The 25,206-nt window shown below is 48.0% G+C and overlaps 1 protein-coding gene across 1 annotated transcript in view; it reads left to right on the forward strand.

The window, feature by feature from the left end:
- The window catches only part of kcnb2b (potassium voltage-gated channel subfamily B member 2b), a 313,792-nt gene that overhangs the window by 279,828 nt on the left and 8,758 nt on the right, over window positions 1-25,206 (forward strand). The gene's annotated exons all lie outside the window — the stretch shown is intronic.

Here is a 25,206-nt window from a genome sequence, read left to right on the forward strand (position 1 = left end):
GGAGAGGAGGATCTGATGGTTCACAGTATCGAAGGCAGCCGATAGATCTAGAAGGATGAGAGCAGAGGAGAGAGAGTTAGCTTTAGCAGTGCGGAGCGCCTCCGTGATACAGAGGAGAGCAGTCTCAGTTGAATGACTAGTCTTGAAACCTGACTGATTTGGATCAAGAAGGTCATTCAGAGAGAGAAAGCGGGAGAGCTGGCCAAGGACGGCACGTTCAAGAGTTTTGGAGAGAAAAGAAAGAAGGGATACTGGTCTGTAATTGTTGACATCGGAGGGATCGAGTGTAGGTTTTTTCAGAAGGGGTGCAACTCTCGCTCTCTTGAAGACGGAAGGGACGTAGCCAACGGTCAGGGATGAGTTGATGAGCGAGGTGAGGTAAGGGAGAAGGTCTCCGGAAATGGTCTGGAGAAGAGAGGAGGGGATAGGGTCAAGCGGGCAGGTTGTTGGGCGGCCGGCCGTCACAAGACGCGAGATTTCATCTGGAGAGAGAGGGGAGAAAGAGGTCAGAGCATAGGGTAGGGCAGTGTGAGCAGAACAGCGGTGTCGTTTGACTTAGCAAACGAGGATCGGATGTCGTCGACCTTCTTTTCAAAATGGTTGACGAAGTCATCTGCAGAGAGGGAGGAGGGGGGAGGGGGCGGAGGATTCAGGAGGGAGGAGAAGGTGGCAAAGAGCTTCCTAGGGTTAGAGGCAGAAGCTTGGAATTTAGCGTGGTAGAAAGTGGCTTTAGCAGCAGAGACAGAGGAGGAAAATGTAGAGAGGAGGGAGTGAAAGGATGCCAGGTCCGCAGGGAGGCGAGTTTTCCTCCATTTCCGCTCGGCTGCCCGGAGCCCTGTTCTGTGAGCTCGCAAGGGCCTATTACTTGCCTCTTCCATTTTTGTGGTAATGCTGCAATTAGTTGGTTGTAATTCTGGGTAGAGCAGACATTTCCATATCTCTGCTAGCTGCATGTGTGACAACTCCACCAGTATTTATGAGAATTTTTGTTTAAATACATTTTTTTTAAATCAATTAATATATTTGAGTTAAACCACAATTTGTGAAATTATTTGTTCTGTCTTTTGAGGTGGATTAAACTGAAATTGCAACCAACTTTCTAAGTCTTGTTTAAAACAATAACGATATTTTGGATATTTTTGTTTTCAAAATACCAAAAGTGAGCAGTTGTAATCTGAATAAAGGGAAAAGGCCATTCTTGAACATGGTGAGACATTCCTACCAATTTACTAGAGAATCAGTTTGGATTAAAGTATAACTTTTGTATGACTGATGCCTTTAGTGAGAGGTCGAACGCTTTAATATTTAATCATTTCTGCCCTCCGAATTCATATTCGTTATATAAATAGGCCCTTTTAATTTTGTCTGGCTTGCCATTCCAAATTAAATTGAATATTTTATGTTCATATAATTTAAAAAGCAGGTGTAGGCAAAAGCATATAGGTAAACTGTGATATGACTAAATAGATAATCAGGGTGATTTTTCCACGAATAGACAGGTGTTTTCCTTTCCATGGTAGCAAGATCTTAGCTATTTTTGTTAACTTTCTATAAACATTTATTGGAGTGAGATTCTTTCTTTCGGGATTTGTATACCGAGTATGTCCACATCTCCGTCAGACCATTTTATTGGTCAACTACTCATTTTTTTGTGATCCGATATGTAATACGAATAGACTTTTTTTTTTTAATGTAATCCAGAGGTTAGCAAAAGTATCTAGATGTCGTGGAAATGTCCTATATTTACCAAATCATGAGAGCAAACCACACACACAAGTCAGAGTTAGTTATCAAACTTGTTGACGGTACAGGTTCCCCAAGGGGTACCCCCCACCCCCCGCTCAACTGAAACAGTGGCGCACAGAATGCAAAAATATTCTTAGAAATATTTAACCTCCACACATTAACTAGTCCAATAGCTCAAATGAAAGATAAACACATTGTTCATCTAGCCAGCGAGTCAGATTTCTAAAATGTTCTAAGGCGAAAACATAGCACATATTTATGTCAAACCACCACCAAAGACACAGACGATATACAGCCATTTTGTCGAACAAAAGATGCAATCACAAACGCAGGATTAAAAGAAAAATAATTCACTAACCTTTTGAAAATCTGCATCAGATGACATGTTACACAGTACATTTATGTTTTTTCAATAATATGCAATTTATATCCATAAATCACTGTTTACATTGACGCCATGTTCAGAAAAATGTTCGGAGAAATTATTGATTTATACTCCGCCAGATAACAGCAATACACATCATAAACTTTGACTAAATATACATGTTCTACATATAGTTAGAAAGATACACTGCTTCTTAATGCAACCGCTGTGCCACATTTATTTTTAACGTTACAGAATTAGTTCACTATGTAATAATCTGAGACGGCGCTGTCATGTTTTGTCTTATATTGTCTTGTCATTATGCTTTCCCTTCTGTTCGTTTCCCCCTGCTGGTCTTATTAGGTTCGTTCCCTTTTTCTCTCTCCCTCCCTCTCTCTCCTCTCTCTATCGTTCCGTTCCTGCTCCCAGCTGTTCCTTTTCTCCTACTCAATCATCTAGTCTTTTCACACCTGTTCCCTATCTTGTCCTCTGATTGGAGTCCCTATTTCTCCCCTTGTTTTCCGTTTCTGTCCTGTCGGATCCTTGTATGATGTTCGCTGTGCTGTGTCTTTGTCTCGCCCTGTCGTGTCTAGTCTCCTTCAGATGCTGCGTGTGAGCAGGTGTCTGAGTCTGCTGTCTGCTACGGTCGGTGCCTTCCCGAGGCAACCTACAGTTAATGGTCGAGTCTCCAGTCTGTCCTCGTCACTACGAGTGGATTTAAGTTTTTTTATGTTTTGTTTTCTGCTCCGATTGTCCAGGAGTATTGCTTATATCCTTTACTGGAATAAAGACTCTGTTTTCGCCAAGTCGCTTTTGGGTCCTCATTCACCAGCATAACAGGCGCTCAGACGTAAGCAATATTTCTCCGCTATGTTGGAGTCAACAGAAATACAAAATTACAACAGAAATATTCCCTTACCTTTGATGGTCTTCGATCAGAATGTAGTGGAAAGAGTCATACTTACCTAATATAACATTTGGTTTCAAATCGTGTGTCTTTGTAGTAGCATATGCTACGAGTTCCAGCTGAAATGCATCCAAAATTACTTCTGGTCCCGAACAGTTGCGCATCAAAACTTAAAAATTACATATTATATGTCGACTAAACTGGTCAAACTAAGTGCAGAATCAAGCTTTAGGATGTTCTAAACGTACAAAACAAGCCTTAAATCTACCGGGCAATCCTACTTCTTCTCAGGCATTCTGGAACAAAGGAAGGTCTGTTCCAAATGCGCGCTCTTCCCCCCATGTATTTTCTCGCAACACCCACTCTTTTGCCACCCAACCCCGAGTGCTCGGGGTTGGGTGGCAACTCGGGGGTTGGGTGGCAACTCGGGGTTGGGTGGCACAAGTTTGCCACCCAACCCCGAGTGCTCTCTATGGTCAGGGCGGGGCGGGGGGCACCCCCCCCCCCCCCCCCGCACACTAACGAAACAAACCCACTTAAGGGATGGGTATCGTCAAGAAGTTTTAACAACAACAGTTTGTGGCAACCTGTCCATTTGGTAGAAACACTCTCCTGGTGGGAAAATGCTTTCTTTATGTGAAAATCTGGGAACAAAGGAAACTTAAGGAACTTAACGATGATCAGCTGCCTCTAATTGGGAACCACACAAAATACACCAACATAGAAATAACAATACTAGACCACCCCCACCCTAGTCACGCCCTGACATACAACACCATAGAGAACCCCTAGTCACGTGCTAAAACACCGCAGAGAACCCCTCTCTCAGACCTTGGATTTTGTGCCACCAGGGCCACAATAATATACCCCCTCTCTGAATGTCTGATGTCCCCATGGGTTATTGCAGCTAGTGTGCCACTGCCTGGGTGGGCCCCCTCCTCCCCCTCCCCATGGGTTATTGCAGCTAGTGTTGCCAGCACTGCCACTGCCTGGGTGGGCCCCCCTCCTCCCCCCCTCCCCATAGGTTATTGCAGCTAGTGTTACCAACACTGCCACTGCCTGGGTGGGCCCCCTCCTCCCCCCTCCCCATGGGTTATTGCAGCTAGTGTTACCAACACTGCCACTGCCTGGGTGGGGGCACCCCACTGGAATCCCCACCGGCTAGGTCATCAAGGTTCTCATTAGCAGTTTTGAGAATGTGCTTGTATATTATGCTCTCCCTTTAGGGGGCTTTGGCTTTGCAGGACCAGCCCTGCCAAGCAGGCTCAGGATCTTTAGGGGGCTTTGGCTTTGCAGGACCAACCCTGCCAGGCAGGCTCAGGATCTTGAGGGGGCTTTGGCTTTGCAGGACCAACCCTGCCAAGCAGGCTCAGGATCTTTAGGGGGCTTTGGCTTTGCAGGACCAGCCCTGCCAAGCAGGCTCAGGATCTTTAGGGGGCTTTGGCTTTGCAGGACCAACCCTGCCAGGCAGGCTCAGGATCTTGAGGGGGCTTTGGCTTTGCAGGACCAGCCCTGCCAAGCAGGCTCAGGATCTTTAGGGGGCTTTGGCTTTGCAGGACCAGCCCTGCCAAGCAGGCTCAGGATCTTTAGGGGGCTTTGGCTTTGCAGGACCAACCCTGCCAGGCAGGCTCAGGATCTTGAGGGGGCTTTGGCTTTGCAGGACCAGCCCTGCCAAGCAGGCTCAGGATCTTTAGGGGGCTTTGGCTTTGCAGGACCAACCCTGCCAGGCAGGCTCAGGATCTTGAGGGGGCTTTGGCTTTGCAGGACCAGCCCTGCCAAGCAGGCTCAGGATCTTGAGGGGGCTTTGGCTTTGCAGGACCAACCCTGCCAGGCAGGCTCAGGATCTTTAGGGGGCTTTGGCTTTGCAGGACCAGCCCTGCCAAGCAGGCTCAGGATCTTGAGGGGCTTTGGCTTTGCAGGACCAGCCCTGCCAAGCAGGCTCAGGATCTTGAGGGGGCTTTGGCTTTGCAGGACCAGCCCTGCCAAGCAGGCTCAGGATCTTGAGGGGGCTTTGGCTTTGCAGGACCAGCCCTGCCAAGCAGGCTCAGGATCTTGAGGGGGCTTTGGCTTTGCAGGACCAGCCCTGCCAGGCAGGCTCAGGATCTTGAGGGGGCTTTGGCTTTGCAGGACCAGCCCTGCCAGGCAGGCTCAGGATCTTGAGGGGGCTTTGGCTTTGCAGGACCAGCCCTGCCAGGCAGGCTCAGGATCTTGAGGGGGCTTTGGCTTTGCAGGACCAGCCCTGCCAAGCAGGCTCAGGATCTTGAGGGGCTTTGGCTTTGCAGGACCAGCCCTGCCAAGCAGGCTCAGGATCTTGAGGGGGCTTTGGCTTTGCAGGACCAGCCCTGCCAAGCAGGCTCAGGATCTTGAGGGGGCTTTGGCTTTGCAGGACCAGCCCTGCCAAGCAGGCTCAGGATCTTGAGGGGGCTTTGGCTTTGCAGGACCAGCCCTGCCAGGCAGGCTCAGGATCTTGAGGGGGCTTTGGCTTTGCAGGACCAGCCCTGCCAGGCAGGCTCAGGATCTTGAGGGGGCTTTGGCTTTGCAGGACCAGCCCTGCCAGGCAGGCTCAGGATCTTGAGGGGGCTTTGGCTTTGCAGGACCAGCCCTGCCAGGCAGGCTCAGGATCTTGAGGGGGCTTTGGCTTTGCAGGACCAGCCCTGCCAAGCAGGCTCAGGATCTTTAGGGGGCTTTGGCTTTGCAGGACCAGCCCTGCCAGGCAGGCTCAGGATCTTGAGGGGGCTTTGGCTTTGCAGGACCAGCCCTGCCAAGCAGGCTCAGGATCTTTAGAGGGCTTTGGCTTTGCAGGACCAGCCCTGCCAGGCAGGCTCAGGATCTTGAGGGGGCTTTGGCTTTGCAGGACCAGCCCTGCCAAGCAGGCTCAGGATCTTTAGAGGGCTTTGGCTTTGCAGGACCAGCCCTGCCAGGCAGGCTCAGGATCTTGAGGGGGCTTTGGCTTTGCAGGACCAGCCCTACCAAGCAGGCTCAGGATCTTGAGGGGGCAGTGCTGCTCTTGGTCTCTGACCATCATTTGGATGCATGCAGGCCACTTACAGCAGGCACATAAAATAGTTAGGGACTTCTCCTTAGTATCTGGATCATTCAGGTGGGGGTCGTATAGGGTTGTGGACCGTTCCATCGATATAGGATCATAAATTACTAAATGAGATGTATCATTTACTTTAAGAATGTAGTTCCCCGTGATGGGAGAATAAATCAATTAAATGTATAATTTTTTTTTAAAGTCTATTCCACCATTATAGGACAATAAATAAATATGATTTATAATTCCTTATAAGATGTATTCCCCTCATCTGAACAACATTGAAAGCTCTCACACAACCCCTGCTCACAGCAATATTACTGGTTCTGGGATATGCAACCACTACCTTTCACACTCAACGCCACACATACTTGTGCCTTCTGTTTTATTTGAGTTTTTAATCTTCACAATGTTGAATTAGTGATTTTGTGTTCCAATGAGTTATATTTGAAGATGGATATAAAAGCCATATGTTTTGTTGTGTTATTATACAATCCATAACAGAATTGTGTGTTTCATTATTGGCCTCAATCTATGAGAACTTTATCATTTTTAAAATAGCCATGGAGTAAGTCTTTGTGTCTCTGAACAACTGGTTATCGATATATAGTTTATCGATGACGAGAGCTACTCGTTTCTCTTTCAATCTATTTTCCTTGAAAATTGGATACAGAACTTAACTCTGCTCTGCAATTTCCTTCGGGAACTGGTCATTCATGCCAATTTGGGTCCCAGCAGGTCTTTTACCCAGTCTTTTAATCATTATTTTATCTTTAAAGGAAGCCAATTTGGCAACGATTGGCCGTTCATACCTCTGCCCTCTCTGTCCGAAGCGGTGTACATGTTCCAGTTGGATTTTGTCGATAGCTTGGCGTGGGATCTGAAGCGCTGTAAGGAGGAACTCTCTAACTAAAGATTCAGGATCTTCTTTCTCTTGGATACCAGATTCTCTCTCATGGATCTAGTCTGTAGGTCCATTAAGGCTTCTATCAGAACGGGTTCTCTCATGAATCTAGTCTGTAGGTCCATTAAGGCTTCTCTCAGAACGGGTTCTCTCATGGATCTAGTCTGTATGTCCAGAAAGGCTTCTCTCAGAACGGGGTTCTCTCATGGATCTAGTCTGTAGGTCCATTAAGGCTTCTCTCAGAACGGTGTTCTCTCATGGATCTAGTCTGTATGTCCAGAAAGGCTTCTCTCAGAACGGGGTTCTCTCATGGATCTAGTCTGTATGTCCAGAAAGGCTTCTCTCAGAACGGGGTTCTCTCATGGATCTAGTCTGTAGGTCCATTAAGGCTTCTCTCAGAACGGTGTTCTCTCATGTATCTAGTCTGTATGTCCAGAAAGGCTTCTCTCAGAATGGTGTTCTCAAAAACTGATCACCAAAATCTGGAAAATATATCAATGCGCCACTTGCATGTATTGTCTATTGGAAAGCAAATTACGTGGGGCTTCCACACGATGTCGCCAGTCTTGTCAATTGCCTGGGCTTTGTTTCTTGGTCAAACGAGTGAGAGAGAGCCCATTCCTTCCGGTCTCCGACAGGATGTTTTGGAGGAGAGATTCCCGACCATGATTTCAAGACGTGGAGCTATTGAATACACATCGCCCCGTGATCAATCTGATAGATTATTAACGCTTACTAATACCTAAAGTTGGATTACAAAAGTATTTCGAAGTGTTTTGTGAAAGTTTATCGTCGACTTTTTTAATTAAAAAAAATGACGTTGCGTTTAAAACAGCTGTTTTTTCCTGGATCACACACTCTTCATAGATCGATATTTAGGGTATATATGGACCGATTTAATCGGAAAAAAAGACCCAATAGTGATGTTTATGGGACATCTAGGAGTGCCAACAAAGAAGATCGTCAAAGGTAATGAATGTTTTAGATTTTATTTCTGCGTTTTGTGTAGTGCCGGCTATGCTAATTATTTTGTTTACGCCCCCTTCAGGTATTTCGGGGTGTTGCATGCTATCAGATAATAGGTTCTCATGCTTTCGCCGAAAAGCATTTTAAAAATCTGACTTGTTGGCTGGATTCACAACGAGTGTAGCTTTAATTCAGTACCCTGCATGTGTGTTTTAATGAACATTTGAGTTTTAACGAGTGCTATTAGCATTTAGCGTAGCGCATTTGCATTTCCAGATGGCTAGATGGGACGCATGCGTGTCGGATCGACTTAAGAGGTTTAAGGCTTTACAGCGAAATCACCACAAACAATTATGTTAGGTCACCAACAAGTCACAGAAAAACACAGTCATTTTTCCAGCCAAAGAGTGGAGTCACAAAAAGCAGAAAAATAGATTAAATTAATCACTAACCTTTGATGATCTTCATCAGATGACACTCATAGGACTTCATGTTACACAATACATGTATGTTTTGTTCGATAAAGTTCATATTTATATCCAAAAATCTCTTTTTACATTGGCGTGTTATGTTCAGTAGTTAGGAAGTGGTTAGGAAGTGGTGGAAGTGGTTCAGTAGTTAGGAAGTGACCAATATCCCACTATCTTCAATGGGGGCTGAGTTGAAAAACTACAAACCTCAGATTTCCCACTTCCTGGTTGAATTTTTTCTCAGGGTTTTGCCATATGAGTTCTGTTATACTCACAGACATCATTCAAACAGTTTTAGAAACTTCAGAGTGTTTTCCATCCAATACTACTAATATGAATATTATGCATATATATTATATTATATTAGCATATTATAGCTTTTATATTAGCATATTATAGCTTTTATAGCTGAGGAGCAGGATGTTTACTCTGGGCACCTTATTCATCCAAGCTACTCAATACTGCCCCCCAGTCACCAAGAAATTAATATATACCATATAAAACATAGCATATCATACTAAATGGAGTGTCTATGATTTACGTGTACTAATTTACGTCTGCCCCTGAGTCCAGGTTGTTACAGGGACCTGAAAATAAACTTGTGAATACAAACGATTAGAAAGAGGTGTCTGAATTTATCTCTCGAGGGCACTGGTCAACAGTAGTGCCCCCTATATAAAGAATAGGGTGCCATTTGGCATTCAGAGTGAAGTGTGTACAGTATGCATGCCATGCCATAGCATGACGACAACGTTTGTTTTGTGACTCTTCCACTAGTTCAGATCTTTCATAAATAAACCAGTGAGACTGAGTGATGTTGGAGATATTGCAAACATCCATCAACAAGTGTTTTGTCTTTCTTCACATGCAGTCACTCCCAATTATCTAAAGTGTGCTCTCTTCTCTGGAACTGAGCTGTGTCCGAGGACAACTGGCACAAGCACACATGTGAGAACACTGAAAACGCCTCACTGTAATTTATCACATTATTACTTCACTCGCATGCTTCTATTCCCTGTTTTCTCCTCCACTAGCGGCGCGAGAATCTGGACACATCACTGAGTCGGAACCTTCCAGACCATAATGGCGCACCACGTGCAGGTTGAGGATGGGCTCTGCAGTTGCCTTTTCTTGTGCTGGCGTGTTCATTCAACTGGCTCCACGTTGAAGTAATGAATGTAGTCCATAAATATATCATGCCAACGTTCCATCTATACTCTCCATGAAAAATAACATTTACAAAATGAACAAATATTGTCCGAATAGAAATAGACTTGAAATAGACTCGGTAAGGGTTGAGGGATGAGGGTTGAGGGATGAGGGCTGAGGGTTAAGGGATGAGGGTTGAAGGATGAGGGTTGAAGGATGAGGGTTGAGGGATGAGGGTTGAGGGATGAGGGTTGAGGGTTGAGGGATGAGGGTTGAGGGATGAGGGATGAGGGCTGAGGGTTAAGGGATGAGGGTTGAGGGTTAAGGGATGAGGGATGAGGGTTGAAGGATGAGGGTTGAGGGATGAGGGTTGAGGGCGACAGGGGATGAAGGGATGGAGGAACAGAAGCAGCACACAGGCCACAGTTATCTATTTAAGAGGGTTATAGTCGCTATTTCACCAACACCAAGCTAGCGTAACCTAGAGACCAAACTAGTGTAACCTGGAGACCAAGCTAGCGTAACCTAGACACCAAGCTAGCGTAACCTAGAGACCAAACTAGTGTAACCTGGAGACCAAGCTAGTGTAACCTAGAGACCAAGCTAGCGTAACCTAGAGACCAAACTAGTGTAACCTAGAGACCCAAGCTAGCGTAACCTAGAGACCAAACTAGTGTAACCTAGAGACCAAACTAGTGTAACCTAGAGACCAAGCTAGAGCGTAACCTAGAGACCAAACTAGTGTAACCTAGAGACCAAGCTAGCGTAACCTAGAGACCAAACTAGTGTAACCTAGAGACCCAAGCTAGCGTAACCAGAGAGAGAGAGAGGAGGCAGGCAGAGAGAGAGAGAGGAGGAGGGACGCAGAGAGAGAGAGAGGAGGAGGGACGCAGAGAGAGAGAGAGGAGGAGGAGGGTTGCAGAGAGAGAGAGAGGAGGAGGAGGGACGCAGGGAGAGAGAGAGGAGGAGGGACGCAGAGAGAGAGAGAGGAGGAGGGACGCAGAGAGAGAGAGAGAGAGAGAGGAGGAGGAGGGTTGCAGAGAGAGAGAGAGGAGGAGGAGGGACGGAGAGAGAGAGAGAGAGAGGAGGAGGGACGCAGAGAGAGAGAGAGGAGGCAGGCAGGCAGAGAGAGAGAGAGGAGGAGGGATGCAGAGAGAGAGAGGAGGAGGGACGCAGAGAGAGAGAGAGGAGGCAGGCAGAGAGAGAGAGAGGAGGAGGAACGCAGAGAGAGAGAGAGGAGGAGGGACGCAGAGAGAGAGAGAGGAGGAGGAGGGTTGCAGAGAGAGAGAGAGGAGGAGGAGGGAGGGACGAGAGAGAGAGAGAGAGAGAGGAGGAGGGACGAGAGAGAGAGAGAGGAGGCAGGCAGGCAGAGAGAGAGAGAGGAGGAGGGATGCAGAGAGAGAGAGGAGGAGGGACGAGAGAGAGAGAGAGGAGGCAGGCAGAGAGAGAGAGAGGAGGAGGAACGCAGAGAGAGAGAGAGGAGGAGGGACGAGAGAGAGAGAGAGGAGGAGGGACGCAGAGAGAGAGAGAGAGGAGGAGGGATGTAGAGAGAGAGAAAGAGGGAGAGAGAGAGGAGGAGGGACACAGAGAGAGAGAAAGAGGGAGAGAGAGAGAGGAGGAGGGATGCAGAGAGAGAGAAAGAGAGAGAGAGAGAAAGAGGGACGAGAGAGAGAGAGAAAGAAAGAGGGAGAGGGAGAGAGAGAGGAGGAGGGACGCAGAGAGAGAGAAAGAGGGAGAGAGAGAGGAGGAGGGACGAAGAGAGAGAGAGAAAGAGGGAGAGATAGAGAGAAAGAGGAGGCAGGCAGAGAGAGAGAAAGAAGAGGCAGGCAGAGAGAGAGAGAGGAGGAGGGACGCAGAGAGAGAGAGAGAGAGAGGAGGAGGGACGCAGAGAGAGAGAGAGGAGGCAGGCAGAGAGAGAGAGAGGAGGAGGAACGCAGAGAGAGAGAGAGGAGGAGGGACGCAGAGAGAGAGAGAGGAGGAGGGACGCAGAGAGAGAGAGAGAGGAGGAGGGATGTAGAGAGAGAGAAAGAGGGAGAGAGAGAGGAGGAGGGACACAGAGAGAGAGAAAGAGGGAGAGAGAGAGAGGAGGAGGGATGCAGAGAGAGAGAAAGAGAGAGAGAGAGAAAGAGGGACGCAGAGAGAGAGAAAGAAAGAGGGAAAGAGAGAGAGGAGGAGGGACGCAGAGAGAGAGAAAGAGGGAGAGAGAGAGGAGGAGGGACGCAGAGAGAGAGAAAGAGGGAGAGATAGAGAGAAAGAGGAGGCAGGCAGAGAGAGAGAAAGAAGAGGCAGGCAGAGAGAGAGAGAGGAGGAGGGACGCAGAGAGAGAGAGAGAGAGAGGAGGAGGGAAGCAGAGAGAGAGAGAGGAGGAGGGACGGAGAGGGAGAGAGAGGAGGAGGGACGCAGAGGGAGAGAGAGGAGGAGGGACGCAGAGGGAGAGAGAGAGGAGGAGGGATGCAGAGGGAGAGAGAGAGGAGGAGGGACGCAGAGGGAGAGAGAGGAGGAGGGACGAGAGAGAGAGAGAGGAGGAGGGACGAGAGAGAGAGAGAGAGAAGGAGGGACGCAGAGAGAGAGAGAGAGGAGAGAGGAGGGGAGAGAGAGGAGGGAGGATGCAGAGGGAGAGAGGAGGAGGGAGAGAGAGGAGGAGAGGGACGCAGAGGGAGAGAGAGGAGGAGGGACGCAGAGAGAGAGAGAGAGAGAGAGAGAGAGAGAGAGAGAGAGAGAGAGAGAGAGAGAGAGAGGGAGAGAGAGAGAGAGAGAGGAGGGACGAGAGAGAGAGAGAGGAGGGAGAGAGAGAGAGAGAGAGAGGAGGGGGAGAGAGAGAGAGAGAGGAGGAGGGACGCAGAGGGAGAGAGAGAGGAGAGAGAGGGAGGGACGCAGAGGGAGAGAGAGAGGAGGAGGGACGCAGAGAGGAGAGAGAGAGAGGAGGAGGGACAGAGAGAGAGAGAGAGAGGAGGAGGGAGGAGGGAGAGAGAGAGAGAGAGGAGGAGGGACGAGAGAGAGGAGGAGAGGAGGAGAGAGAGAGAGAGAGAGAGAGGAGGAGGGACGAGAGAGAGAGAGAGAGAGAGGAGGAGGGACGCGAGAGAGAGAGAGAGAGAGAGAGAGAGAGAGAGAGAGAGAGAGAGAGGAGGAGGGACGAGAGAGGAGAGAGAGAGAGAGAGGAGGTACGCAGAGGGAGAGAGAGGAGGGACGCAGAGAGAGAGAGCTTTTTTCCTTTGGATTGAGATATGTGTTAGACAGAGGAAGAGCTTCTCTTTTCTGTCATGCATTCAGACCTCTTGACAAATGTATTCTAAAATTAATTAAATTGCTTTTTTTCCCTCATCAATCTACACACAATAGACCATAATGACAAAGCAAAAACAGTTTTTTTTTAAATAATGAAATATTACATTTACATGAGTACTCAGACCCTTTACTCAGTACTTTATTGAATCACCTTTTGCAGCGATTACAGCCTTGAGTCTTCTTGGGTATGACGCTACAAGCTTGGCACACCTGTATTTGGGGAGTTTCTCCCATTCTTCTCTGCAGATCCTCTCAAGTTCTGTCAGGTTAGATGGGGAGCGTCGCTGCACAACTATTTTCAGGTCTCCAGAGATGTTTGACCGGGTTCAAGTCCGGGCTCTGGCTGGGCAACTCACATTCAGAGACTTGTCCTGAAGCCACTCCTGCGTTGTCTTGACTGTGTGCTTAGGGTCAATGTCCTGTTGGAAGGTGAGCCTTTGCCCCAGTCTGAGGTCCTGAGCGCTCTGGAGCAGATTTTCATCAAGGATCTCTGTACTTTGCTCCGTTCATCTTTCCTCGATCCTGACTAGTTTCCCAGTACCTGCCGCTGAAAAACATCCCCACAGCATGACGCTGCCACCACCATGCTTCACCGTAGGGATGGTGCCAGCTTTCCTCCAGACGTGACGCTTAGCATTCAGGCCAAAGAGTTCAATCTTGGTTTCATCAGACCAGAGAATCTTGTTTCTCATCTTCTGAGATTCCTTTTAGGAAACTCCAAGTGGGCTTTCGTGTGCCTTTCAGTGAGGAGTGGCTTCCGTCTGGCCACTCTACCATAATGTCCTGATTGGTGGAGAGCTGCAGAGATGGTTGTCCCTCTGAAAGGTTCTCCCATCTCCACATTGGAACTCTCTAGCTCTATCAGAGACCTCTCTGACCGAGGCCTTTCTCCCCGATTGCTCAGTCTGGGCGGTCAGTTCTAGGAAGTGTCTTGGTGGTTCCAAACTTCTTCCATTTAAGAAGGATGAATGTGGGGACCTTGGGTGGTGCAGAAACTGAGCTAGTACTGAGCTAGTACTGAGCTAGTACTGAGTTAGTACTGAACTAGTACTGAGTTAGTACTGAGCTAGTACTGAGTTAGTACTGAGCTAGTACTGAGTTAGTACTGAGCTAGTACTGAGTTAGTACTGAGCTAGTACTGAGTTAGTACTGAGCTAGTACTGAGTTAGTACTGAGTTAGTACTGACTTAGTACTGAGTTAGTACTGAGCTAGTACTGAGCTAGTACTGAGCTAGTACTGAGTTAGTACTGAGCTAGTACTGAGTTAGTACTGACTTAGTACTGAGTTAGTACTGAGCTAGTACTGAGCTAGTACTGAGCTAGTACAAATGTCATTGCAAAGGCGTCAGCATGCTTCAGTTCTGGCGCTTAGCCGAACCGAACGAATACTCCCTTAAAGGCGGCAATAGTACTTTTTCGTCCATTTTGCCTTCACTTCCTCATTTGTCCGAATTAATCTAAAATAACTTGAAAAATTGTTTTTGACTCTTTTTTTTGTAATTTTACATCTAACTAACATGTTTCTCAATGAAAAAATGTTCATGAAAACGAGTCGTCTCTCGTTGAATGACAACAAAGGCATTATTGAAGAATCTCTACTGTTGACCAATCACTGACAAAGGGGCGTAGACTTCCCTCTCCGACCTTCGGCTTGCCTCTAGAAAAAATGTTGTTGTTGCCCCAACACTATGTAAGAAACAGGATACAACAACGTTGGCTTAGAACCGCAGCAATTATACCTGAGTCAATGTGGAGGCTATATACAGGGTGTTACGGTACAGAGTCAGTGTGCGGGGACACCAGTTAGTCATGTACATGTAGGTAGTTATTACAGTGACTATGCATAGATAATAACGGAGAGTAGCAGCAGTGCAGAAGAGGGGGGGGGGGGGGACAATGCAAATAGTCTGAGTAGTCATTTGATTAGATGCTCAGGAGTCTTATGGCTTGGGGGTAGAAGCTGTTTAGAAGCCTCTTGGACCTAGACCTGGCTGTCTGGGACCACTTGCCGTGTGGTAGCAGAGAGAACAGTCTATGACTACGGTGGCTAGAGTCTTTGACAAATGTTAAGTACTTCCTTCTGACACCTCCTGGTATAGAGGTCCTGGATGGCAGGAAGCTTGGCCCCCGTGATGTACTGGGTCGTGTGCACTACCCTCTGTAGTGCATATGGCCGAGCAGTTACCATACCAGGGAGCTCTCGATGTTGCAGCTGTGGAACCTTTTGAAGAGCTCAGGACCCATGCCAAATCTTTTAGTTCCCTGAGGGGAATAGGTTTTTTCGTGCCCTCTTCACGACTGTTTTGGTGAGCTTGGACCATGATAGTTTGTTGGTGATATGGACACCAAGGAACACACTCCAACACTCTGACATCATTTAAAAACAAAGCATTTGTGTTTAGTGTGAGCCCTCCAGATCAGAGGCAGTAGGGATGACCAGGGATGTTCTCTGTTTAGTGAGTCCTCCAGATCAGAGGCAGTAGGGATGACCAGGGATGTTCTCTGTTTAGTGAGTCCTCCAGATCAGAGGCAGTAGGGATGACCAGGGATGTTCTCTGTTTAGTGAGTCCTCCAGATCAGAGGCAGTAGGGATGACCAGGGATGTTCTCTGTTTAGTGAGTCCTCCAGATCAGAGGCAGTAGGGATGACCAGGGATGTTCTCTGTTTAGTGAGTCCTCCAGATCAGAGGCAGAATGGATGACCAACTCTTCACAAACACTCCTAGGTCTCAGAGTGGGTGACGTTACTGATTTAATGCTTTTAATGCTTTTCAAATGTCATATTATGTTGAAATAGTTCAAGTACAAAAGGGAAGATAAATAAAGATAAACACTGGTTGTATTTATAATGGTGTTTGTTCTTCACTGGTTCCCCTTTTCTCGTGGCAACAGGTCACAAATCTTGCTGCTGTGACGACACACTGTGGAATTTCACCCAGTAGATATGGACTTTATCAAAATTTGATTTGTTTTCAAATTCTTTGTGGATCTGTGTATTCGGAGGGAAATATGTGTCTCTAATATGGTCATACATTGGGTAGGAGGTTAGGAAGTGCAGCTCAGTTTCCACCTCATTTTGTGGGCAGTGAGCACATAGCCTATCTTCTCGAGAGCCAGGTCTGTCTACGGCACCTTTCTCAATAGCAAGGCTATGCTCACTGAGTCTGTACATAGTCAACGCCTTTGTGTACTCTCTGTTTAGGAACAAATAGCATTCTAGTTTGCTCTGTTTATTTGTAAATTCTTTCCAATGTGTCAAGTAATTATCTTTTTGTTTTCTCATGATTTGGTTGGGTCTAATTGTATTGCTGTCCTGGGGCTCTGTGGGGTGTGTTTGTGAACAGAGCCCCAGGACCAGCTTGCTTAGGGGACTCTTTTCAAATCAAATCAAATTTTATTTGTCACATACACATGGTTAGCAGATGTTAATGCGAGTGTAGCGAAATGCTTGTGCTTCTAGTTCCGACAATACAGTGGTTCATCTCTCTATGATGGCTTCATTATGGAAGGTTTGTGAATCGCTTCCTTTTAGGTGGTTGTAGAATTTATCGGCTCTTTTCTGGATTTTGATCATTAGCAGGACCTAATTCTGCGCTGCATTATTTGGGGTTTTACATTGTAAATGCAGGATAATTTTTGCAGGATTCTGTATGCAGTCTCAATTTGGTGTTTGTCCCATTTTGTGAATTCTTATTTGTTGAGCCCCAGACCAAACAACCATAAAGGGCAGTGAGGTCTACTGTTTCAAGTATTTTTAGCCAGATCCTAATTGGTATGTCGAATTTGATTTTCCTTTTGTTTGCTTAGAAGGCCCTTCTTGTCTCTCAGATCATTCACAGATTTGTGGAGGTAACCAGTGGCACTGATGTTTAGGCCGAGGTATGTATAGTGTTTTTGTGTACTCTATGGCAGTGGTTCCCAAACTTTTTACAGTCCCGTACCCCTACAAACATTCCATCTTCAGCTGTACCCCCTCTAGCAGGGTCAGCGAACTCTCAAATTTGGTTTTTTTCTCCATCAATGTAAGCCTGCCACACACACACTATACGATACATTTATTAAACATAAGAATGAGTGTGAGTTTGTGTCACAACCCGGCTCGTGGGAAGTGACAAAGAGCTCTTATAGGACCAGGGCACAAATAATAATATCATAATAATCAATCATTTTACTCTTTATTTAGCCATCTTACATATTACACCATTGAAAATGTTGAATAACATAATTAATGATTATTAGTTATTATTAATGAATGGTTAATGAGAAGGGTTGAAAGGATGCACATAACTCTTAAATCATTCAGTCTGTGCCTGTATTTCGTTTTCATGCTAGCGAGGGCCGAGAATCAACTCTCACATAGGTATGTGGTTGCGAAGGGCATCAGTGTCTTAACAATGCGATTTGCCAAGGCAGGATACTCTGAGCGCAATCCAGAAATTTGGCAGTGATTTTAGCTGCTTGGCCTCATCCCCTCATGATAAAAGGCTCTGTGTGGTGAAATATTCAGATCTCTCATGGAGAACTCCTCTCTCTTCCAGTCCTCTATTATTCAATGGTGTGTTGAAGTATGTCCCCATCAATGATTCAACAAGGCCTGTGTGAGAAGTGCTACTTGGGCCAAAAACTCCACTGGTACAAAATCACCCTCTTTTTTTTCTGATTAAATTACATTTTCACAGAACCACTTGTTGCAAATTTCTTGTTCAGATCGATAAGTGGACTGGAGGCAGGGCAGGAAAGGGACAACGAATCCAGTGGTTTGTGTCGTTCGTTTCGATAAAGTACCTGCGTAATTGCGCATCCAATTCACTCAGTTACTTCGCTATATCACATTTGACATTGCCCGTAGGCTTGAATTCATTTACACACAAAAAATCATACAATGATGGAAAGACCTGTGTGTCGTCCTCGTTAATGCAGACAGAGAAGAGCTCCAACTTCTTAATAATAACCTTAATTTAGTCACATTGAATATAGTTGCAGAGAGTACCTGTAATCCGAGATTCAGATTATTCAAGCGAGAAACAACATCACCCAGATAGGCCAGTCGTATGAGAAACTCATGCAAGCGGTCAGACAAGTGGAAATTAAAGTAAAGAAAACCTTTTGTCTCTCAATTTAAAAAAACATTTAAAAAACAATACTTTCCCCCCTTGATAACCAGCGCACTTCTGTTGTTAAAGCCTTACATGGTCGCGGCCCATATCATTACATAGTGCAGAAAATACACAAAAGGTCCAGGGTTCTTTAACTATGTCATGTTTTGTCTTAGATTGTCTTGTCATTTTGGCTTTTCCCTCTGTTCATTTTCCTCCTGCTGGTCTTTTTAGGTTCGTTCCCCTTTTTCTCTCTCCCTTCCTCTCTCTCTTCTCTCTATCGTTCCGTTCCTGCTCCCAGCTGTTCCTATTCCCCTAATCAATCATTTAGTCTTCCCACACCTGTTCCCTATTCTTTTCCCTGATTAGAGTCCCTATTTCTCTCCTTGTTTTCCGTTCCTGCCCTGTCGGATCCTTGTCTATTGTTCACCGTGCTGTGTCTGTGTATCGCCCTGTCGTGTCGTGTTTCCCTCAGATGCTGCGTGGAGAGCAGGTGTCTGAGTCTGCTAGGTTCAAGTGCCTTCCCGAGGCAACCTGCAGTTCTTGATCGAGTCTCCAGTCTGTTCTCGTCATTACGAGTGGAATTATGTCTTATGTTTGTAGAATTACTTTACTGGATTAAAGACTCTGTTTTCGCCAAGTCGCTTTTGGGTCCTCATTCACCTGCATGACAGAAGGATCCGACCAAGGAATGGACCCAGCGACTACAGACGTTCGTAACACTGCCGTCGAGATCCAAGGAGCCATGCTCGGCAGACACGAGCAGGAATTGTCTGCTGCTCGCCATGCCGTGGAGAACCTGGCCGCTCAGGTTTCCGACCTCTCTGGACAGTTCCAGAGTCTTCGTCTCGTGCCACCTGTTACTTCCTGGCCTGCCGAGCCTCCGGAACCTAGGGTTAATAACCCACCTTGCTACTCCGGGCAGCCCACGGAGTGCCGCTCCTTTCTCACCCAGTGTGATATTGTGTTCTCTCTCCAACCCAACACATACTCTAGCGAGAGAGCTCGGGTTGCTTACGTCATTTCACTCCTTACTGGCCGGGCTCGAGAGTGGGGCACAGCTATCTGGGAGGCAAGGGCTGATTGTTCAAACAATTACCAGAACTTTAAAGAGGAGATGATTCGGGTTTTTGACCGTTCAGTTTTTGGTAGGGAGGCTTCTAGGGCCCTGGCTTCCCTATGCCAAGGTGATCGATCCATAACGGATTACTCTATAGAGTTTCGCACTCTTGCTGCCTCTAGTGACTGGAACGAGCCGGCGCTGCTCGCTCGTTTTCTGGAGGGACTCCACGCAGTGGTCAAAGATGAGATTCTCTCTCGGGAGGTTCCTTCCAGTGTGGACTCTTTGATTGCTCTCGCCATCCGCATAGAACGACGGGTAGATCTTCGTCACCAAGCTCGTGGAAGAGAGCTCGCGTCAACTGTGTTTCCCTGCTCCGCATCGCAACCATCTCCCTCCTCTGGCTCAGAGACTGAGCCCATGCAGCTGGGAGGTATTCGCATCTCGACTAAGGAGAGGGAACGGAGGATCACCAACCGCCTGTGCCTCTATTATGGATTTGATGGACATTTTGTCAATTCATGTCCAGTAAGAGGCCAGAGCTCATCAGTAAGCGGAGGGCTACTGGTGAGCGCTACTACTCAGGTCTCTTCATCTAGATCCTGTACTACTATGTCGGTCCATCTACGCTGGACCGGTTCGGGTGCTACATGCAGTGCCTTGATTGACTCGGGGGCTGAGGGTTGTTTCATGGACGAAGCATGGGCTCGGAAACATGACATTCCTTTCAGACAGTTAGACAAGCCTACGCCCATGTTTGCCTTAGATGGTAGTCATCTTCCCAGTATCAGATTTGAGACACTACCTTTAACTCTCACAGTATCTGGTAACCACAGTGAGACTATTTCTTTTTTGATTTTTCGTTCACCTTTTACACCTGTTGTTTTGGGTCATCCCTGGCTAGTATGTCATAATCCTTCTATTAATTGGTCTAGTAATTCTATCCTATCCTGGAACGTTTCTTGTCATGTGAAGTGTTTAATGTCTGCCATCCCTCCCATTTCTTCTGTCCCCACTTCTCAGGAGGAACCTGGCGATTTGACTGGAGTGCCGGAGGAATATCATGATCTGCGCACGGTCTTCAGTCGGTCCCGAGCCAACTCCCTTCCTCCTCACCGGTCGTATGATTGTAGTATTGATCTCCTTCCGGGGACCACTCCTCCTCGGGGTAGACTATACTCTCTGTCGGCTCCCGAACGTAAGGCTCTCGAGGATTATTTATCTGTGTCTCTTGACGCCGGTACCATAGTGCCTTCTTCCTCTCCGGCCGGGGCGGGGTTCTTTTTGTTAAGAAAAAGGACGGTACTCTGCGCCCCTGCGTGGATTATCGAGGGCTGAATGACATAACGGTTAAGAATCGTTATCCGCTTCCCCTTATGTCATCAGCCTTCGAGATTCTGCAGGGAGCCAGGTGCTTTACTAAGTTGGACCTTCGTAACGCTTACCATCTCGTGCGTATCAGAGAGGGGGACGAGTGGAAAACGGCGTTTAACACTCCGTTAGGGCATTTTGAGTACCGGGTTCTGCCGTTTGGTCTCGCCAATGCGCCAGCTGTTTTTCAGGCATTAGTTAATGATGTTCTGAGAGACATGCTGAACATCTTTGTTTTTGTCTATCTTGACGATATCCTGATTTTTTCACCGTCACTCGAGATTCATGTTCAGCACGTTCGACGTGTTCTACAGCGCCTTTTAGAGAATTGTCTCTACGTGAAGGCTGAGAAGTGCTCTTTTCATGTCTCCTCCGTTACTTTTCTCGGTTCCGTTATTTCCGCTGAAGGCATTCAGATGGATTCCGCTAAGGTCCAAGCTGTCAGTGATTGGCCCGTTCCAAGGTCACGTGTCGAGTTGCAGCGCTTTTTAGGTTTCGCTAATTTCTATCGGCGTTTCATTCGTAATTTCGGTCAAGTTGCTGCCCTCTCACAGCTCTTACTTCTGTCAAGACGTGTTTTAAGTGGTGTGGTTCCGGTTCCGCCCAGGAGCTTTTGATCTTCTAAAAGAATGTTTTACGTCCGCTCCTATCCTCGTTACTCCTGACGTCACTAGACAATTCATTGTCGAGGTTGACCTTCAGAGGTAGGCGTGGGAGCCATTCTATCCCAGCGCTTCCAGTCTGACGATAAGGTTCATCCTTGCGCTTATTTTTCTCATCGCCTGTCGCCATCTGAACGCAACTATGATGTGGGTAACCGCGAACTGCTCGCCATCCGCTTAGCCCTAGGCGAATGGCGACAGTGGTTGGAGGGGGCGACCGTTCCTTTGTCGTTTGGACAGACCATAAGAACCTTGAGTACATCCGTTCTGCCAAACGACTTAATGCCCGTCAAGCTCGTTGGGCGTTGTTTTTCGCTCGTTTCGAGTTTGTGATTTCTTACCGTCCGGGTAGCAAAAACACCAAGCCTGATGCCTTATCCCGTCTGTTTAGTTCTTCTGTGGCTTCTACTGATCCCGAGGGGATTCTTCCTTATGGGCGTGTTGTCGGGTTGACAGTCTGGGGAATTGAAAGACAGGTTAAGCAAGCACTCACGCACACTGCGTCGCCGCGCGCTTGTCCTAGTAACCTCCTTTTCGTTCCTGTTTCCACTCGTCTGGCTGTTCTTCAGTGGGCTCACTCTGCCAAGTTAGCTGGTCATCCCGGTGTTCGAGGCACTCTTGCGTCTATTCGCCAGCGCTTTTGGTGGCCGACTCAGGAGCGTGACACGCGCCGTTTCGTGGCTGCTTGTTCGGACTGCGCGCAGACTAAGTCGGGTAACTCTCCTCCTGCCGGTCGTCTCAGACCGCTCCCCATTCCTTCTCGACCATGGTCTCATATCGCCCTAGACTTCATTACCGGTCTGCCTTTGTCTGCGGGGAAGACTGTGATTCTTACGGTTGTCGATAGGTTCTCTAAGGCGGCACATTTCATTCCCCTCGCTAAACTTCCTTCCGCTAAGGAGACGGCACAAATCATCATCGAGAATGTGTTCAGAATTCATGGCCTCCTGTTAGACGCCGTTTCAGACAGAGGCCCGCAATTCACGTCACAGTTTTGGAGGGAGTTCTGTCGTTTGATTGGTGCGTCCGTCAGTCTCTCTTCCGGGTTTCATCCCCAGTCTAACGGTCAAGCAGAGAGGGCCAATCAGACGATTGGTCGCATACTACGCAGCCTTTCTTTCAGAAACCCTGCGTCTTGGGCAGAACAGCTCCCCTGGGCAGAATACGCTCACAACTCGCTTCCTTCGTCTGCTACCGGGTTATCTCCGTTTCAGAGTAGTCTGGGTTACCAGCCTCCTCTGTTCTCTTCCCAGCTTGCCGAGTCCAGCATTCCCTCCGCTCAAGCGTTTGTCCAACGTTGTGAGCGCACCTGGAGGAGGGTGAGGTCTGCACTTTGCCGTTACAGGGCACAGACTGTGAGAGCCGCCAATAAACGCAGGATTAAGAGTCCAAGGTATTGTTGCGGCCAGAGAGTGTGGCTTTCCACTCGCACCTTCCTCTTACGACAGCTTCTCGTAAGTTGACTCCGCGGTTCATTGGTCCGTTCCGTGTCTCCCAGGTCGTCAATCCTGTCGCTGTGCGACTGCTTCTTCCGCGACATCTTCATCGCGTCCATCCTGTCTTCCATGTCTCCTGTGTCAAGCCCTTTCTTCGCACCCCCGTTCGTCTTCCCTCCCCCCTCCCGTCCTTGTCGAGAGCGCACCTATTTACAAGGTACGTAGGATCATGGACATGCGTTCTCGGGGACGGGGTCACCAATACTTAGTGGATTGGGAGGGTTACGGTCCTGAGGAGAGGAGTTGGGTTCCGTCTCGGGACGTGCTGGACCGTTCACTCATTGATGATTTCCTCCGTTGCCGCCAGGATTCCTCTCGAGTGCGCCAGGAGGCGCTCGGTGAGTGGGGGGGTACTGTCATGTTTTGTCTTAGATTGTCTTGTCATTTTGGCTTTTCCCTCTGTTCATTTTCCTCCTGCTGGTCTTTTTAGGTTCGTTCCCCTTTTTCTCTCTCCCTTCCTCTCTCTCTTCTCTCTATCGTTCCGTTCCTGCTCCCAGCTGTTCCTATTCCCCTAATCAATCATTTAGTCTTCCCACACCTGTTCCCTATTCTTTTCCCTGATTAGAGTCCCTATTTCTCTCCTTGTTTTCCGTTCCTGCCCTGTCGGATCCTTGTCTATTGTTCACCGTGCTGTGTCTGTGTATCGCCCTGTCGTGTCGTGTTTCCCTCAGATGCTGCGTGGAGAGCAGGTGTCTGAGTCTGCTAGGTTCAAGTGCCTTCCCGAGGCAACCTGCAGTTCTTGATCGAGTCTCCAGTCTGTTCTCGTCATTACGAGTGGAATTATGTCTTATGTTTGTAGAATTACTTTACTGGATTAAAGACTCTGTTTTCGCCAAGTCGCTTTTGGGTCCTCATTCACCTGCATGACAAACTAAGTTAACCATTTCCACTGTAATGTTCAAAATGTCTTTCTAAGCTGTCAGGCATTCCCTTGGCAGCAAGAGCCTCACGGTGGATGCTGCAGTGTACCCAAGAGCCTCTCGGTGGATGCTGCAGTGTACCCAAGAGCCTCTAGGTGGATGCTGCTGTGTACCCAAGAGCCTCTCTGTGGATGCTGCAGTGTACCCAAGAGCCTCTCGGTGGATGCTGCAGTGTACCCAAGAGCCTCTCTGTGGATGCTGCAGTGTACCCAAGAGCCTCTCTGTGGATGCTGCAGTGTACCCAAGAGCCTCTCGGTGGATGCTGCAGTAGACCCAAGAGCCTCTCTGTGGATGCTGCAGTGTACCAAAGAGCCTCTAGGTGGATGCTGCAGTGGACCCAAGAGCCTCTCTGTGGATGCTGCAGTGGACCCAAGAGCCTCTCTGTGGATGCTGCAGTGTACCAAAGAGCCTCTCGGTGGATGCTGCAGTGGACCCAAGAGCCTCTCTGTGGATGCTGCAGTGGACCCAAGAGCCTCTCGGTGGATGCTGCAGTGGACCCAAGAGCCTCTCTGTGGATGCTGCAGTGGACCCAAGAGCCTCTCTGTGGATGCTGCAGTGTACCCAAGAGCCTCTCGGTGGATGCTGCAGTGTACCAAAGAGCCTCTCGGTGGATGCTGCAGTGTACCAAAGAGCCTCTCTGTGGATGCTGCAGTGTACCAAAGAGCCTCTCGGTGGATGCTGCAGTGGACCCAAGAGCCTCTCGGTGGATGCTGCAGTGTACCCAAGAGCCTCTCTGTGGATGCTGCAGTGGACCCAAGAGCCTCTCGGTGGATGCTGCAGTGGACCCAAGAGCCTCTCGGTGGATGCTGCAGTGGACCCAAGAGCCTCTCAGTGGATGCTGCAGTGGACCCAAGAGCCTCTCGGTGGATGCTGCAGTGTACCAAAGAGCCTCTCGGTGGATGCTGCAGTGTACCCAAGAGCCTCTCGGTGGATGCTGCAGTAGACCAAAGAGCCTCTCGGTGGATGCTGCAGTGGACCCAAGAGCCTCTCGGTGGATGCTGCAGTGGACCCAAGAGCCTCTCGGTGGATGCTGCAGTGTACCAAAGAGCCTCTCGGTGGATGCTGCAGTGTACCAAAGAGCCTCTCGGTGGATGTGGCGTCGGGACATTACCACTCCACTATGTCTCCCTGTCATGGCTTTTTTTCCAGTTTGTACAGCAGACGCTCATGTCAAGTTGAGTCAAAAGCTTTATTTTAAATAAACAAAACATGAGAAGACTTTGCCTTTGTTTTGTTTTGTTTGGTTGTCAATTAGGGTGTGCAGGGTGAATACATGGTCTGTTGTACGGTAATTTGGTAAAAAGCCAATTTGACATTTGCTCAGTACATTGTTTTCATTGAGGAAATGTACGAGTCTGCTGTTAATGATAATGCAGAGGATTTTCCTAAGGTTGCTGTTGACGCATATCCCACGGTAATTATTAGGGTCAAATTTGTCTCCACTTTTGTGGATTGGGGTGATCAAATATTGGGGAAGATACCAGAGCTAAGGATGATGTTAAAGAGTTTAAGTATAGCCAATTGGAATTTGTGGTCTGTGTATTTGATCATTTCATTGAGGATATACCATCAACACCACAGGACTTTTTGGGTTTGAGAGTTTGCATTGAATGTCTCCCTCCCTCCCACCCTCTCTTTCTCTCTCACTCTCCCTCCCTCCCACCCAACCAACCTCCCTCCCTCTCTGCCCTCCCTTTCTCTCACACCCCCCCTCTCTCTCTTTCATCTCTCTCTCTTTCTCTTTCCCCATGCCCTCCCTCCCCCTCACTCTCTC

This window comes from Oncorhynchus gorbuscha, linkage group LG12 (genome assembly GCF_021184085.1).
Source record: "Oncorhynchus gorbuscha isolate QuinsamMale2020 ecotype Even-year linkage group LG12, OgorEven_v1.0, whole genome shotgun sequence".
NCBI classification, from domain to species: domain Eukaryota; kingdom Metazoa; phylum Chordata; class Actinopteri; order Salmoniformes; family Salmonidae; genus Oncorhynchus; species Oncorhynchus gorbuscha.